Below are 17,179 nucleotides of genomic sequence, written 5' to 3'. Positions count from 1 at the left end.
CAATCTTGGCCTCATCCACTTATCATTGAATATTATTTTGGCTGAAGCGAATGCTAATTCATGTCTTCTTGGCTTTGAAACTAAATTTTTGGCAAAATAAAAGAAGAACGATGAACCTGCAAATGCAGCTTTCTGCTATGAGAGCCACGAGCATCAGTTTGTGGTATCATCAATCAACGTAAAACATCTTCAAAATTGCGCTTGATTATTCTATTCATCAAATTAAGAGATTTGACATTGTAAAGAGTGTTTCGTTGTGGCTGTCATTCATCTGGTTGAAAGATCAATAACCAGATTTTCAAGAGATAAAAGCTAATAATGTCAAAGAAGACAACTTCATGGAAGAAATTTTGCATCTTAATTGTTTCAATTTATTTAAATTAAATTTATTGATTTAAATTAATGTAGACTATGGGACAAGAACATCTTTCGGATCTCATGATGCTCTTAGTGGAAAATGAGTTAGCTAAGTCTCCATCATATGATAATATAACAACAAATGTTGCCGGTAAAAAAGCAAGCAAAAGTGTTTTATATAAACAGTTTTCTGTTATTTTTTTTTTCTAAAGAAAGTATAATAACGTATTTTATGTTATACTTATGTTGCTTAATTGTATTTTTTAAAGATTTTATTTTTAAAAATACTGCCGCAAAATGGTTTTAACAAAAATAAGTTACAATTAGAAAGATTAATTTTAAAAGTGCGTGCAGTCATATGATTGCGTATGGTTTCAATTTTTTTTAAATCATGCATGCTTAAAGGGGCACCTACTCAACGCTATGCCCTGGACGCTATAAAAATTCTCGACAGCCCTGGGTTTATAGAAAATCTTTTTATTGTAACAGTCTGCAGCAATGTTATATTAATTCGACTTAATACTACAAAATACAATTTTTTTTTATTTTCTACTATACAAAAAAAAAATATTTTTTAAATTTGGTAGAGTTTGTTAGTATATTTAAACTGATGTCTATTGTTTTAGAAAAATGGAAAGAGGTAATTAAGAAAAATGAAAAGAGGTAAAAAGACTTAAAACTACATTGAAATTGGCTAAAAAATAACAAATTTAAACTAAATACTCAAAATTCCTGACCATGCTTATTTTAAATGAAAACAAAATAGTGATTTTAACAAACCAAAACAGAAACACAAATGCGATATTGGATGATATAATCATTGAAGTTGGTGACTGCATAAATATTTTGGAGTTCGAATAAATTAAAATTAACTATTTAAATAAAATAAAATATATATGATTTAAATAGTTCATTTCTATAGAAACGAACAACTTAAATCATTCTATGCAAAGACTTAGCAGATATGTTATAAATCAAATAAAGCAGATATTGTTATTTATCAAATAGTTTAGAACTGTTTAACAAAATTGCTACAATATTAAGTGAACTAAAATCTAAAAACAAAAAAAACAAAAAAAAAACATTAAAGAAAAATTACATTTAATTTAAATACATGTAAAAGGTTTTTAGTTTAAAAATTCAATGCTTGTTAAACTAGCATTGAGTTGTTAAATAAATGAACTGTAAACTGTAAAAGTTAGCTGTAAACTGTATAAATTTACTTTAAACATAAAAATACAGACTGCTCGCTGCAATACTTTATGATACAGCAATTTGTATTGATAGACGCTAATATTATACAACACTTGGTGCACAGTGGGCCTTAATGAGGCTTAATTAGCTATTTTTAAGTTAAGGTGAATGAAAGCACATGCCTTTTATACATAGATACAAACTTCTATACGTACATACATACATATACATTTACCTAAGAAGTAATGATTACTACTTGGTTACTAAGCACAAAAAGAGCTTTTGAAATTTAAAATATCTTATTTTGAAATCAAACAAGCTTAAACATGTCAGCAGTATAACTAAAATTATTTTACTATGATGAACTAACCAAAAAAGGTAGTACTTTACCAAAATAGATAGTACAAAATAGGTATATTTATATATATATATATATAAATACATATTTATATAAATATATATATATGTATATAAATATGTATATATATAAATATATATATTTATTTATTCATATATATATATATATATATATATATATACATGTATATATATATATATATATATATATATATATATATATATATATATATATATATATATATATATATATATATATATGTATATATATATATATATATTTATATATATATATATACATATATATGCATATATCTATATATAAATATATAAATATATATATATATATATATATATATATATATATATATATATATATATATATATATATATATATATATATATATATATATACATATATATATATATTAGGGTTATGACTTTTTTACATCATGTAAAATAACGAATTTTCTGCCTGATATATCGATGAACTTTTGCTCAAAAAAATGAAAATAAATTTTATTCTGATTAATTTACAAAAAAAAGGTCACCCACAACACGAAATTTTAAAAATGGTATATAAGTAGTATTTGTAGGCAGTAGCATTATTAAAAGTCTAGAATTTTCTTGAACCTTGTGGAACTTTCTAAAGTTTTCTGAACTGTTCTAGATGTTTTTAGAAATCTCTGAAAATTTTTAGAACTTTTCGGAACCTTCTCAAAGTTTATGAAAATTAACAAGATTTAAACTATATAAGCTGCCTGATTGAGCAAAGCTAATAAATATATATGAATCTGTATTCGCCAGATGGCAGTCAAATAATATAGAAGTACAATTGTACTTATATTTATTATTATTGCCTTTCATAAAAATATAGAAGTATTATCTTCGATCATAATGTTTTATAAGAAAAGTGGTTTCACTAATGAAAGAAAAAAGACAATCTAGATGAAGAACCTTGTACAATTTAAAAAGAAAAGAAGAACTTTTCCACGAAAAAAACACACACTGGAAGATAACAGAAGGACAACAATCAAAATCCAAATTATTGGTTATTATCTGTCTCTCGGAGGATCCATCAAAGGGAGACGAGAACACATAAAACAATTTAAGAAAGAAGTAAAAAGTTTATGGAAGAAGAAACTAAATATTCCACACTTATCAACTCGATTTGTACAGGCAAAACTAGAACATGTGCTAAAAACGTACGATAAATGTGTAAAGCAAAGAAAATAAGATTAATTGAATGAGGTTTTTAACATCACAAAAAAAGATGAGGAGTTAAAAGGTTGTAAAAAGATTATTTCATCTTCAGATTGAAAGCAAAGGTTGGGTATACAACTGGAAAGGCTACTTGTTCAAAAACTATCCATCCAAAAAAAGAATATGTCCTAGAAGTCTACTTTAACATCAGTAACGGCAACTTGGAGCAACGTTAACTTCCAAATCTGAGCTTGAGGCAGAAAATTAAGAATTTAAAGATTCAGAAAAACAGTCCACAAGTACAAGCAAGAACTACAGAAAAACTAAAACTGCAACCAAATTAATAAAATCTTCAAAGCTATTAAACTGCAAAGCAGCAACCATTTTTTGACAGCTATCTCAAGATGGGATCGACATTCAGACACCTTCACAGTCTGGTATCGTTAAATCAACTATTATAGAAGCAGTGAAACCTAAAGAAGAAATAAAGAAAACGCTATATTTGAGAGATAGTTTTTGTTGAAATTGACAATCATAAATTATTAAAAAAAATTTTTTTTCTTTAAAAATTATTTGTAAAGCTTTTACTCAATTTGTTTTTTTGTTCTTGGTGAAAGAGTGCATAACCTTTCTCCCAATTATGCTTTGTTAGCGTCCTACTTTTTTAACGTCCTTTTTGGATAACACTCCGTTGTTTGTAATTTTTGAACTCCCTCAATTGTGCTCCACTTTGCTGAAAGATTCACTGCATATATATTCTTTTTGTCCTCTTTATTGTGGACAGAATAAGCAAACTCTGACGCAAGATTGATTGATTTCCTGAATAGTGCAGTAATTGACCACATATAGTCGGCAAACAAAATCAATGAAAATTTTTAATTTTTTTAAAAAAACTTAAAAAATAAAGATTATAATCTTTCTTTTAATCAAGTTTAATATAATGAAAATATACCTTGAGTTCTTACAAACCAAATATAAAATTGCGGCATTTGTAACGTTATCTAAGAATAAATTAAGTTTGATGCGGATTTAAGCACAGAACAGAAAAAACAAATTTTCGATTCAATTGGTTCACTATTTCCAGACTTTTTTTTTCAATGGTTGCTTTTTTTTTTTTTTAACAGATAAAAAGTGGATATTTTTTTTCACTGATAAAAAAAGCTTCTGTTTTGGCTTATTATATGAATTAATATTTGGTACCTTTTAAAATTAATACTAAATTTTTGGCTCAAATTGTTGCCAAAATAAATAGTAGAATAATTTCTAAAAATTTTGCACTTAATAGTACATTAATAATCAATTTTAAAGTTTCCCCAACTTACCCCGGAGTGAGGTAAGCTAACGATTTTTTTTTTTTTTTTGATATTGAGGACTTAGAAAGCCCCAAGAAAATTTTTTTTTTGATGAATTAAAATTAAAAATGTTACTAAATCTATACTCTTAAAAACTGCAATTTGATATTTACAAAAAACTTTGCCGTTAGGGAATTTTTTTTTAATTTTAAATTATATGTGGCAAGCGCGGTCAAGAAACCATATTGCCTTTGCCGCACACTAAATTATATAAGTGTAAGTTGGATGTCAAAAAGTAACAGAACGTCCATCTAAAATTCACTGTGCAGAACCATAATGCCGTTTGTTTTTATTGTTCACACTACAGAGATAAAAAACTATGAGCTTGTAAGATTTGAGTATTTTTTTAATTTTTTTTTAATTCAGTATTGAGAAAAAAATACCTAACCTCTTTTTAGTGTGTTTTTACGTAAAAGTGGGGTTACTTTAGGATGGACTCTTAGTAATCCATAAATAATATTAAAGTAACCCATAAATAATATTAAAGTAACCCATAAATAATATTAAAGTAACCCATAAATAATATTAAAGTAACCCATAAATAATATTAAAGTAACCCATAAATAATATTAAAGTAACCCATAAATAATATTAAAGTAACCCATAAACAATATTAAAGTAATCCATAAATAAATCATAAATAAAATTTGCAATCATTTTATTTATACTAAATGGATATACTTTTTGGTTATTTATTATGGTGATATGATTTATTTCTTTACTATGTTTATTATTATTTTTATTATTGATATCATTATTATCATTGTTATTATAATAAATATAATAAATTAATTTATTCTCATAAAAAGCTTCAACAGTGTCTTTCTTCTATTAATAAAGGCTGAATGAGTCAGAGAGTAGCATCTAAGATTTTGGCAAATGAAGAACACCTATCCAAAATAAACTAAAGCTAACACATAGTCAAAACTCAGGACTTCCCACAACATATACTGCTTTGGAAGAATCTGCTTTTGTTTCTCACATCTTGGCAGTGTCTAAGTTTTATTGGGAAGGATTACCTCTGAGTTTTATTGGGAAGGATTGCCTCTCTTTACTGAAAAAAACTATTCTAGAAATAGTTTTTTTCAATAAGAAATAGTTTTCCAGGACTGGAATGGAGTAAATTCTTTTAAAAAAGACATCCTATGCTCACTCTGCGTTTGGCAGAAAATATACGCGAGTTTATTGAAAACCTGACCCTAGTTATTGCAAATATGCCAGCAGAAAACAAATACAACTATAATGAAATAAACCTGACGTCGTAGAGGCTGTAAATACTGTTAAAGAGAAATAAACTCATCAAAGTAAAATATTTTAGTTATGTTTTAAACCCAAAATTGTTTTCCACAAAGTATATGGAAAACTGTTTTGGCTTTATGGAAAGAATCACCTGCAGGTAAAGGACACTTTCCACAAGTTCTGATAAAAGTGCTGGAAATAATAAAATACGCTTCTAGTGAAAATTTAATATCAGATTTGCTAAGTGTGGAATTTTTCCTTGCGAAAAAGAACCTCTTATTAATCGTCTGGCACTGCAGGATCGATCTTCTGTTAATCTAAGTCTTCTTTCTAAATCATTTATCAGTCATTTGAATGACAATAGTGAAGAACTTAGAACTTCAATATTAAAGCGCAAAAAGATGTTAAATGTTTTACCAGGAAAAGGAATCTGTCCAGACTCAGAAGAATCAGGTGTTATACCAGCCAAAAATACCCAAACAACGCCCCAGAAACGAAAAAAAGTTAAATGTGATATCTCTAGTGCAATATCTAACAGTGAGTATTAGTATAATCTACATGCCGTTAAATTTGACTAAAATATTTATTTTTAAACATTAATTTTTTATATAGAGTAGTTACCTACCTACCAAATTAGTTATTGTTTTACTATTACAGAACAAAAAAAATATTTAAAACAATATACAAATTTTTTTTATTATTTCTATTTTTAATTTTAACTTATATTGATCGAAGTACATTTGTTTTAACAATATGGAGGTATTCCCTCTAGAAAACTTAAATGTATGCATAGAAAACTAAAAAGTATATTGGATTTAATCTATTTTTTAAATCAAATAGGGTAACTTTACATAATTTTGCCCGTTACTCAATCTTGCCCTCCATCTATAGTTGCTTATATGTCAGTTAACTCACACGTTGCAACATCAAAAAGACGTTTATTTAGAGCAGCAAATCAGCCTTATTTTGACCTCAAAATAAATAAAAAAGTATCTCTTAAAGAAAATTTGTTGGCTTTTAGTAATTTTTTTGGTACTTAAATTTTTAATGGTTGTCGTAAACAACTTAAAACCATAACAAAAAAATGTGATTTGGGGGTTATGGTATCTAATAATCTTAAAGTAAAGTTACAAGTTTAGCACACAGCTGTAGCTGGAAATAAAGTGCTGGAGAAATTTAAAAAAGAATTCAGAAGTCGTGGTTTAACTCGTTGGCGTTTTTTATATACTACTTATATCCGACCATTATAAGAGTTTGGTCTCCTTATTTCATAGGAGATATAAATACAATCGAAAGAATTCAACACCGAGCCACAAAATGGATTAAGATCACTCAACGGTTTTTAATGTAGACTTTAATAGTGCAGTTTATTCACGCTTTTTAATTTTGCTGGCGCAGCTATAATTGCAAATGTTGTCAGAAAAGAAGGGTCTTTGTCTGCCTCTCTCCGTCAATAATTAGAATATGCATTTTAGATATATTCTTACCACAAACTGTTTTTACTGTGCATGATTTCAATAGATTTGTAAATAATAATTATTAATGACTGATTAAATAAATAAAAATAAAAAAATATTTTAGATTATGATTTAATTTTGTTCTCTACTGTTTATTTTCTAGTTATAATAACATTTACAATCGTTTGAACGGTAGAATATGCATAAAATTATTTTCTGCTCAACCTACCAAATTATCTCAATCTTGCCCACAGAACAAATGTATTGTCGCCCAATGCATTCAATTTTGCCCGGGTGGGCGAGAATAGATGGAGCATATTATATTATGACTTTCGCTACCAGCAATTTTAACAAAAAAAACTTTTCGCCGTGACCCCCATTATTTTTTGATTAAATTGAGATGACATATTTAAAAAATAATTGAAATTCAAAATCATAAAATTTTGTTAAAATAAGAACATGATGTTTTTAAATGCTTACAAAGAAGTATATTTTGTATGCATTTTTATTCTATATATTATTGAGGAAATTAATTTATAAATTACAGTGGTGGCTCAAAAAATTAGAGCCACCTCAAAATTTAGACAATATTTGAGTTTCGACTGTGAAATTAATTAAAATACATACGGATGTCCAGTTTTTGTCATTTCGCATTGTTAATTACTTTGTTTTGAACATATTTTTACAATGACAACACTATTGAGCGGTTTAGAGTGAAGTTAGTTGCATTATTGCAGAAGATGTCACATTTTAGCACGTGTTGTACTGGGCGATAGTTGTGTTTCTGGCGGTTTTTATTTGTTGATTTTATATTTTTACACCAAAATTTGTTTATTTTACTATTCAACACTTATTATATATTCTATTTACAAGTAAGTTATCATTATTTTACAACTTTTTTATCATATTTAGGTAAATTTTGCTATTTTTTAAAATAATTGGTGTTTTTAAGGTATGGGCAAAGAGAAAGATATTTCTCCCACAAAACTAGGGTTATTCAAGGATATTTGTCGAGTGGAAATCATTCCAACAGGCAAATTGCCAAGTGTGTGAATGTTTCCAGAGCAACAGTTGATAGGATTAAAAGAAAACTGGACAATAATCAATCACTAAAATTGAATAAAAGAAAAAATTTTGGACGAAATCGAATTACAACGCCTCGCACCGAAAAAAAATAAGGGATATTGTGATAGAAAATAGGAGAAAATCGAAAAAAGTGCTTAAGGAAATCATAAACAATGAAGGTATAACAATATCCCTTGCAACACTTCGGAGAAGAATGGCGGAGCAGGGGTTTAAGGCCTGTAGACCAGCCAAAAAACCAAGGCTCATCCAGGCAATGAAGGATAAACGTCTCCAATGGGCTAAAAATCATCGCCATTTTACCACTGATGATTGGGAAAGAGTAAGTACTCAGTTTCTCTTTATAAACACATTAAAATTTAAACGAATACCATATTAAAAAAAAAGAATATAAGTATTTCATCAAAAATATTAACCCAATTTTGAAAATTTTAGGTTTGCTTCTCATATGAATCCACATTGGAAATTCTAATGGATAAAACTAATTTCGTCCGAAGAAGGACAGGTAAAATGTTCAATGAAGACTGTCTTGTGGAGAGGGTGAAGCACCTGCTAAAAATTATGGTCTGGTTACAATGCGGCAGGACCAGTACATCCAAGTCTTGAAGGAAAGAATGATTCCTCAAGCGATGGAGTGGTATCCGAATGGGAACTTTACCTTCCAGCACGACTCTGCTCCATGCCATAAGGCAAAAACTGTAACAAAGTTTTTAGAGGCTGAAAAAATCCATGTATTACCATGGCCAGGAAACTCGCCCGACCTAAATCCCATAGAAAATTTATGGGAATTGTTAAAGAGGGATATAAAATCTTATAACAAATAAAAGAGATTTGATTGAAAAATTAATAAATGTTTGGCACCACAGCGAGGAAATAAAAATAAATTGTCAAAACCTCATCAAAAGTATGACTAGAAGAGTTGAAGCCGTAATTGCTGCAAAAGGTGGCCACACTAAGTATTAGTGATTTTGTGTACAATATTTTGTATATCTTATTTATTTTTTCTAAATATACGTTACACTTCTATATTTCTGTCATTTACTATTATTTATATGCTATATTCCCAAAATAAATAGTTATAAATTTAACTCATTACAAAATATAGGGAAAATCAGCTTCAGAATATGAAAGTTTGTAAAAATGTTGGGTGGCTCTAATTTTTTGAGCCACCGCTGTAATTACCCTTAATTAAAAATCCTTGGCATTAGCGTAAAATTGAGCCCCAAATTTACTTGATAATTGCTTTGACAAAAATGATACCGCGTTAATCTATTTTTAATTGCCTTCAAAACAATGCACTTCCTTTGTGTATTATTATTAAGAAAACTAAGAGTAATTATATAAAAAACTAATGTTCATCAAAACAAAAATAATTAGCTAGATGAAGAGCAAAGAATCGCAAATAAGTAAATTTGTCTGCAATTGCGCTTTCCTTTTCTGATAATTAATGGTAATAAAGAATTTAGAATTGATTTATATAGTTTTATCTTTTTATGCTAAGTTTTTTTTTTTTATAAAAGTGTTGAGAAATTATGGGTATTTTATTTACGATTCTTCTATTTATTTTCAATTTTATAACTAATGTCCAAAACCTTAGGTTCGAATGGTCCAAAACTCATTTTATGCATTATAAGAATGTTTTTCTTTTTCTTCAATAGACTTTTGTAATTACTTAACTAAATACTTATTCACTTCATTGTAAATTAAGTATTGCGAAGTTCTAGGGCTGGTATTAGGTACAAATACGAACAAATGGTTTCACCACGTGTTAATATATGTAGCTCTTGTAAATTTTAAGCACTATATCAAATAAATATGACATTCATAGTTCAATTTATCTAAGTATTGTCTTGAAAAAAAACATGGTTAAAACAGGAGGTGGGGGATGTAGATCTTTACCAAGATTTCACTGGATGTCGGTTGGAAAGATTGCTTCTGTAACAGAGGTTACAATATGTTATAATACATCTCATCTTCATGATAGTTTAACTCCTTCAACGTCTGGTGGTAGTATTCTTAAAATTTGTCAAATAAAACAGCTACCAACAATTGATGTTCCTTTTACTTGTGTCAATGGTTCCAATCATTCAATCGATCAATCAGTCACTGTTAAGAATCGAGGAAAATGCCTGAAATGGAGTGAAGAAAACATGATGAGTACAATAAACATGTCAGATCAGAGCCATCATTTTCAATGCGTAAGGCAGCAATATTGTACAATGTGTCACGTAAAACACTGACTTTCTGGAAAAGTTGTTATTGGAGCAAAGCCAGGAAGAAAACCTACCCTTCTTTTTGCTCTGGAAGAAAAACTTATTGGTTATGCCAGCAATAAAAAAAGTTAGGGGTAGGTTTTGGAAAGTCACAGTTCCTGAATTATGCTCGGAAACTTTCCACAAAAGCATAAATTCAACCATAAGAAAAGACTTCCAACCAGTAGTTTACTAGGGTTAAACGCCGGCATGGGCATAAATTTACTCTACGACAAAATGAGGGTACAGCTTCAGTTTGATATCAGTATATAGATAAAGATAAAGTGTAAAAGTACTTAAGTGATTTGAATGACGTCATAGTAAAGAATAGTTTTCATGTTAAACAAGAATCTATATGGAATATGGATGAAACTTGTCTACAACTTGACGTAAAACCAAGAAAAGTGGCTGCACGAAAAGGTAAAAAAAACCTCCATAGTCAAATGAGTGGAAATTGAGAGTTAATTACTGTTATTGCATGCGTGAATGCGTAGGGCAAGTTCATTCTACCTTAGGTTATAGTGAAGGGAAAGACATTCAAATCATTATGGGGTTTTAACATTGAGCCCACACCTCCAGGAAATATTGGTGCTGGTCCAATAGCTGGTCTAGCTCTTATTTAGAGCTCCAATTTCTAAAAATGTCTTGGTTTACCTAGATATTTTTAGATCACGTTGGTCCCCAATGTCCTCAGTTACTTGTTGTTCAAATTTTACAGCAATATTTGCTTCAGCTTGGAAAAAAAGTAATGACTTCTAGCAACATTACATCTGGGTTCAAGTCGTGTGGAGTTTATCCATCTAATCCTCAGGCCTTTCCTAGTGATACATATTTGCCAAACTATCTACACCCAGTTGAGGATATATCCTCAACTAATATAACCATTGATGACACTTCAATATCTGGTGCAGATAATGATTAAGGCGTCGAAAATGTTTTGAACAACTGAATCGATGAATCATAGATTGGCATAAGAGAATGAAATGAAAATGAATGAAAATGAAAATCTGAATGTACATTAGAAAGCAGCAGAAAGTGGACTTATTAATGTTAATTATGTCATGACTCCAACTACATCATAATGCTTACAAATAATGGAAACTGAAATGAATCCTGCTTAGTTAACAAGCTACAATTATCTGTTTAAAAACGGCTTTGATCTTGCTTGCGAAAACGGGTTTGTGACCTGGTGTGCATAAAAAGTTTAGTTCTAAACAACATGTTCAAAAATATATCTAAACATCAAGATCAAGCATCAGCAAAAAACACAGAAGTTACTCAAAACAATTGTTCTTCGGTTAGTATTGTACTATTGTGTTTTTACTATTACTACTATATAGAACCGCAAAGCCGCCACGGTTAGCCGCAAGCCATCGCCAAGCACTGCTTTATTTTTAGCCAGCTTTAAAAAATGTCTCCGATAGAAAAAACCGTGTCTTAAGTTCGAATACTTAATTTTCATTATTTGTTTAGAATTTTTATTATTGTATATATATATATATATATATATTATATATATACTTGTATATATATATATATATACATGTATATATATATATATATATATATATATATATATATATATATATATATATATATATACATATATATATATATATATATATATATATATATATAATATATATATATATATATATATATATATATATATATATATATATGTATGTATATATATATATATATAAATATATATATATATATATATATATATATATATATATATATATATATATATATATATATATATATATATATTCATTTATATACTAGGTATATAAATGAATGAACGAGTAAATAAATTTGTTTCCATTGAAAAAAAAACTTGTACAACTTGCTTGCTCAAGGATCTGAGATGGATTTCTGTGTCCAACCACAAATCTAAGGCTGCTACATCCAAAGCATGGGATTTTATGTGTCAAATAATCTTGAAAGATTCAAGAAATCAAATTAATCAAAACTTTTTATTTGGCAATCAGTTGTACTGCAAATACTGTTTCGAAGAGCAATCTCATGTCAATAAAGGTTGTTTATCAAAGGTTTACGGTACTTCAACTACGACATCCTCTGGTAATCATCTAAACCATGCTGTTTTTAAACATGGAAAGACTTTTGAGCAACCAGTTAATTCTAAAATTACTAATCGGTTCTGCACTGCACAACATAATAAACCAGCACTTGATAAGCATTTTTTAATTTTTAACACAATTGATGGTGCAACTAATATGAAAATATTATCAAAGCTGTTTGGCCATGAACGTATAAAATGCACCGCACATGGAATTCATCTGCTTTTAACCTCAGATCCTCAGATAGCTTAAAAAAAAATTCCAAAATTAACTTTACTGGTAAGCAAATGTAAAGAAGTAATAAAAGCTTTACATTTTACGGGATATATGCCATCAAATGAAATTGAAACTGTGAAAGATGAGGAGTTGTTCAAAAGAATTACAACTCATGTTGACCAGCTAATAGCTGATGAAGAGAATTCAATTCTGGATTTTGTAATTGAAACTGAAAATGTAGGCATTCTTCCACAAACAGAGTTAACTAAACCTGTTAGTCAGGCTGATGAAGAGTATTCACTTCTGGATTTTGACATAAAAACTAAAAATGAAAAAATTTATCCAAAAACAAAGTTACGGAAATTTCACGAGCACAGTTCTTTTAAAAACAGTATCCCAACAAGATGGATTAATACTCTTGAAATGATTAAATCTATCTTAGATCTAAAAACTCATGTTGATACAGTGTTAAAAAAAATTGGAATGTATGATTTTTGTTTTCTTCCTGAAGATTTAGAACTTCTGCAGGTACTGCGCAATTTTTTATCTGCATTTTGAGAACTGATTCTACTTGTTAGCGAGGAAACATCAAATTTGTCTTGCCATCCACTGATGGTACCAAAATTAAAAATCGTTGCATTGTCAATCGTTGCATTGTCAAAATTTTGTCACAGATTCTTCTGCTATAAAACAATATAAAAAGTTAGTTGGAAAATGCATTGAGAAACGGTCAGTTGTTACTAATTTAGTAGAATTAGCGTGTAGTTGATCCAGTAGTTCGTGACGTTGTTTTGACAAGGGAAAAATGAGAAATTTTGTTAAAAAAACAGCTATGAAAAAATAAAGACTTCTTTATTTCGTTCAAACATTTTACCACGAACAGGAACCATAGATAAAAAGATTAATTTCTCTGCATCATACATTGAGAGAATCAAAACAGTAAAAGCTCAAATGCAGCTCAGGATTTTAAAAAACTTAGATTGACTTTATTACAGGAAACTGCAAAGTCTTCACTAAATTCTGGAGCAATATTAGAGAACAGCAATGGGTTACAAACTGAAATAAATCTCTATCTTACCATTTGTGACAACTAATCACCAGCCTTGCAATTTTTTGAAAAATAATGCAGAAAAATTCCCTATTCTAGCATCCATAGCCAAGGTAAAAGATATTTTTATTTTTGACATTTAACTAATATTAGTGACAAAAATAACAACAACTAAAATATACGGTTAAGATAAAAATATAGTCGATTCCGATTTTTTTTCAATAAATACATATTCGTAATTTTTTTGAAAAAAAAAAGTTGTTTAGCGTTATAAGTATTAATTTTTTTTCTGAAGTTTAATGTTGCTATTTTACATAGTTTCTATTGTTACAGATTTATCTTGCATTGAGCATCGGCAGTGTACTTGTTGAATGCCTTTTTAGCACAACTGGTTTAATTTTGAATGGAAAGAGATCCTCCTTGGCACCATATAGAATAAACGCAGTTTGTTTTTTACATGATAACTATACAAATGCTGGTCTATACAGGGGCGCCCTATTATCTCTCAGCGTTCAAAAATTATGACAATATAAAACTTGCAACCCCCTCAAATTTAGGGGGGTTTAAACTTTATATGTTTATAATTTTCGAGCACTAAAATATTTTACTATGAAACTCAAAATTTATTGATGACTATAAGTCTAGTTGAAAATAGTACAAAAAATTTTTCATCAACTTGTTGCTCTCACGTTTGGGGCAGGAGGGGGCCAAAATTTTAGAGATTTTTTACTCCAAGCTCCAATAATCGCAATTTTTTGCAAAGCATCCTTATTTGACATAAGTATAAACAACTAATGTTTGGAGTTTGCTCCATGTCTGGAAGTTATCTATCTCAAAGACCAAAAAATGCTTTAGGAGACCCTGGGTCTATAAGCTAAGACTTGCATTGTTTGGACAATGTTTATGCTTTTATTTCATTTTGATTACCTTTGTATTTCATATATGTATATTTATTATATGCAAAGGTTTGGTTTAATTAATGCTGTAAGTATTATACTATATATGCCATTATTATACTACATATATATATATATATATATATATATATATATATATATATATATATATATATATATATATATATATATATATATATATATATATATATATATAAATATATATATGTCATTATTATACTATATGATCACGCTCGAGGCACACAAACGTTATCAGTAAGGTTGGAAATGGAGAACCAACTTATTAAATGCTATTCTCCTTGTGGCGGTGCTCTGTGACAAGACCATTAGGGCTTCCTAGAGCATCCTTTACATATATATATATATATATATATATATATATATATATATATATATATATATATATATATATATATATATATATATATATATATATATCTATATATCCAAAGGATAAATATGGATATATATATATATATGGATATATATATATACATATATGGATATATATATATATATACATAAATATATATATATATATATATATATATATATATATATAAAAATTAGTAAAAAACACTTATCTAACTTTTACCTTCTCTATCACTCTATGTACATGCTTTCTTTGAGTTTTAATATAAAGTTGTTGGAGGCCGAATCCAAAATTAAAAATTTAGGATGATTAAAACTATTAAAACAGTTTTCATTTGAATGAATATGTTTATAAGCGTGTGAGTTTTTATCCCTTTTTCGGTGCTCGATTATTCGTGTCTTTAAATGGCGAGTAGTTTCACCTATATAACCGGATTTACAGCCTGCGCATTCAAATTTATAGACAACGAATGAATTAAAGTCTGTAGAAAAGGGACCTTTTGCGGAAAAAAATTTTAAATTTTAAATGAAGTAAAAATCAATCTTACGGTGACTGATTTACAATATCTTTTAATGATTGCGTTTAGTCTTTGTTTAGTTAAATCAGATATTTTTCCAATATAAGGAAGTTTAAAATATTGATAATTTTGTAGGTTTTCCGAACGCGATGAAATGTCAATATTAGTGTTGTTAATATAAGCCCGAGAAAGCTTTCTTATGAAAAACAGAGGTAATTGTTGAATTGTTTGTTTTATTTAGAGTTAGGTCCAAAAACGATATTTTTGATTAAATTTCCTTTTCCATTGTAAAATTAATAGAACTATGTTTACTATTGATATACTCCAAAAATAAATCGGCGTGATTTTCGGAAGTGAAAGCAGCAAAAATCTCATCTACATACCGTTTATAAAAAGCTGGTTTTTCTCCGTTATAGTAGCTGGCTATTTTATATATATATATATATATATATATATATATATATATATATATATATATATATATATATATATATATATATTTATATATATATATATATATATATATATATATATATATATATATATATATATATATATATATATATATATATATATATATATATATATGTATATATAAAATAGCTAGCTAAACAGCCAAAAAATTAACTTTGCTAGCCAGCCACAAAAATGTAGGCTAGCCACTCATGCCGTCAGCTAGCCGGTCGGAAATTTTTTTAGCCAGCCATGAAAGTAAATTTCCGTGGCTAGGAGGTCTACTACTATACAATAAAAGTTGTTATTTAAACTTTAGCTAGCAATTGTGACTAATATTTTATGTACCAAATTGATAAAAATTCTGATTGAAGCATTAAGTTTACTCACTTGCATTTCAATAATATTATTTTCTTAGGAATTCTAATCATCAGTTGTTTAAGAAATTAAATTTGCAGACTTTGATATTTCTATGGATGCTGGAAAAATTGCTAATTATCTAAAACAACTACAAAATGGCACAGAAAAAGATAACGCAATTCACAGTTCGTCACAAATCAATACTTCAATTTTAGAAGCAGAAATTTTTCTTTATGATTAGCAGCTTGCATATTTAGTCAATCCAGCTGAGAAAAAAATGTTGACTTCATTGTGAATAGTTTTACCAATCTTACTATACAAAAAGAAGAACAAATCTTAGGACCACAAAACTTTAGTTCTACAACAATTTCAGCTTTTCCATCTGCAAACTCTTCCTACCCTGGTAAGTCGATCATTTCACAAAAAGATCAATAGTTTCATAGCAAAAATGCAACTTTAAAAAAAATTTGACTTAATAATAATTCAAAATTTTTAAAATTATTTAAATATTTTTACGTTTACTAACTATGTTTTTATCAATGCAGGTGATGGAGATGATGATGTCTTGGCATATCCTAAGGAAAAAAATAGCGAACAAAGAAGGTTAGCTTAAAAACTTCGCTTCAACTTCATACTCAGCAAAGCTGAAACATCATCAAGACAAAATCCAACAAGAAACAGAAAAATGCGAAAGAAAACAACTGCGACTTATCA

The sequence above is a fragment of the Hydra vulgaris genome, chromosome 07, assembly GCF_038396675.1.
Source record: "Hydra vulgaris chromosome 07, alternate assembly HydraT2T_AEP".
Taxonomy (NCBI): Eukaryota; Metazoa; Cnidaria; class Hydrozoa; order Anthoathecata; family Hydridae; genus Hydra; species Hydra vulgaris.
Note: the sequence above shows the minus strand (reverse complement) of the source record.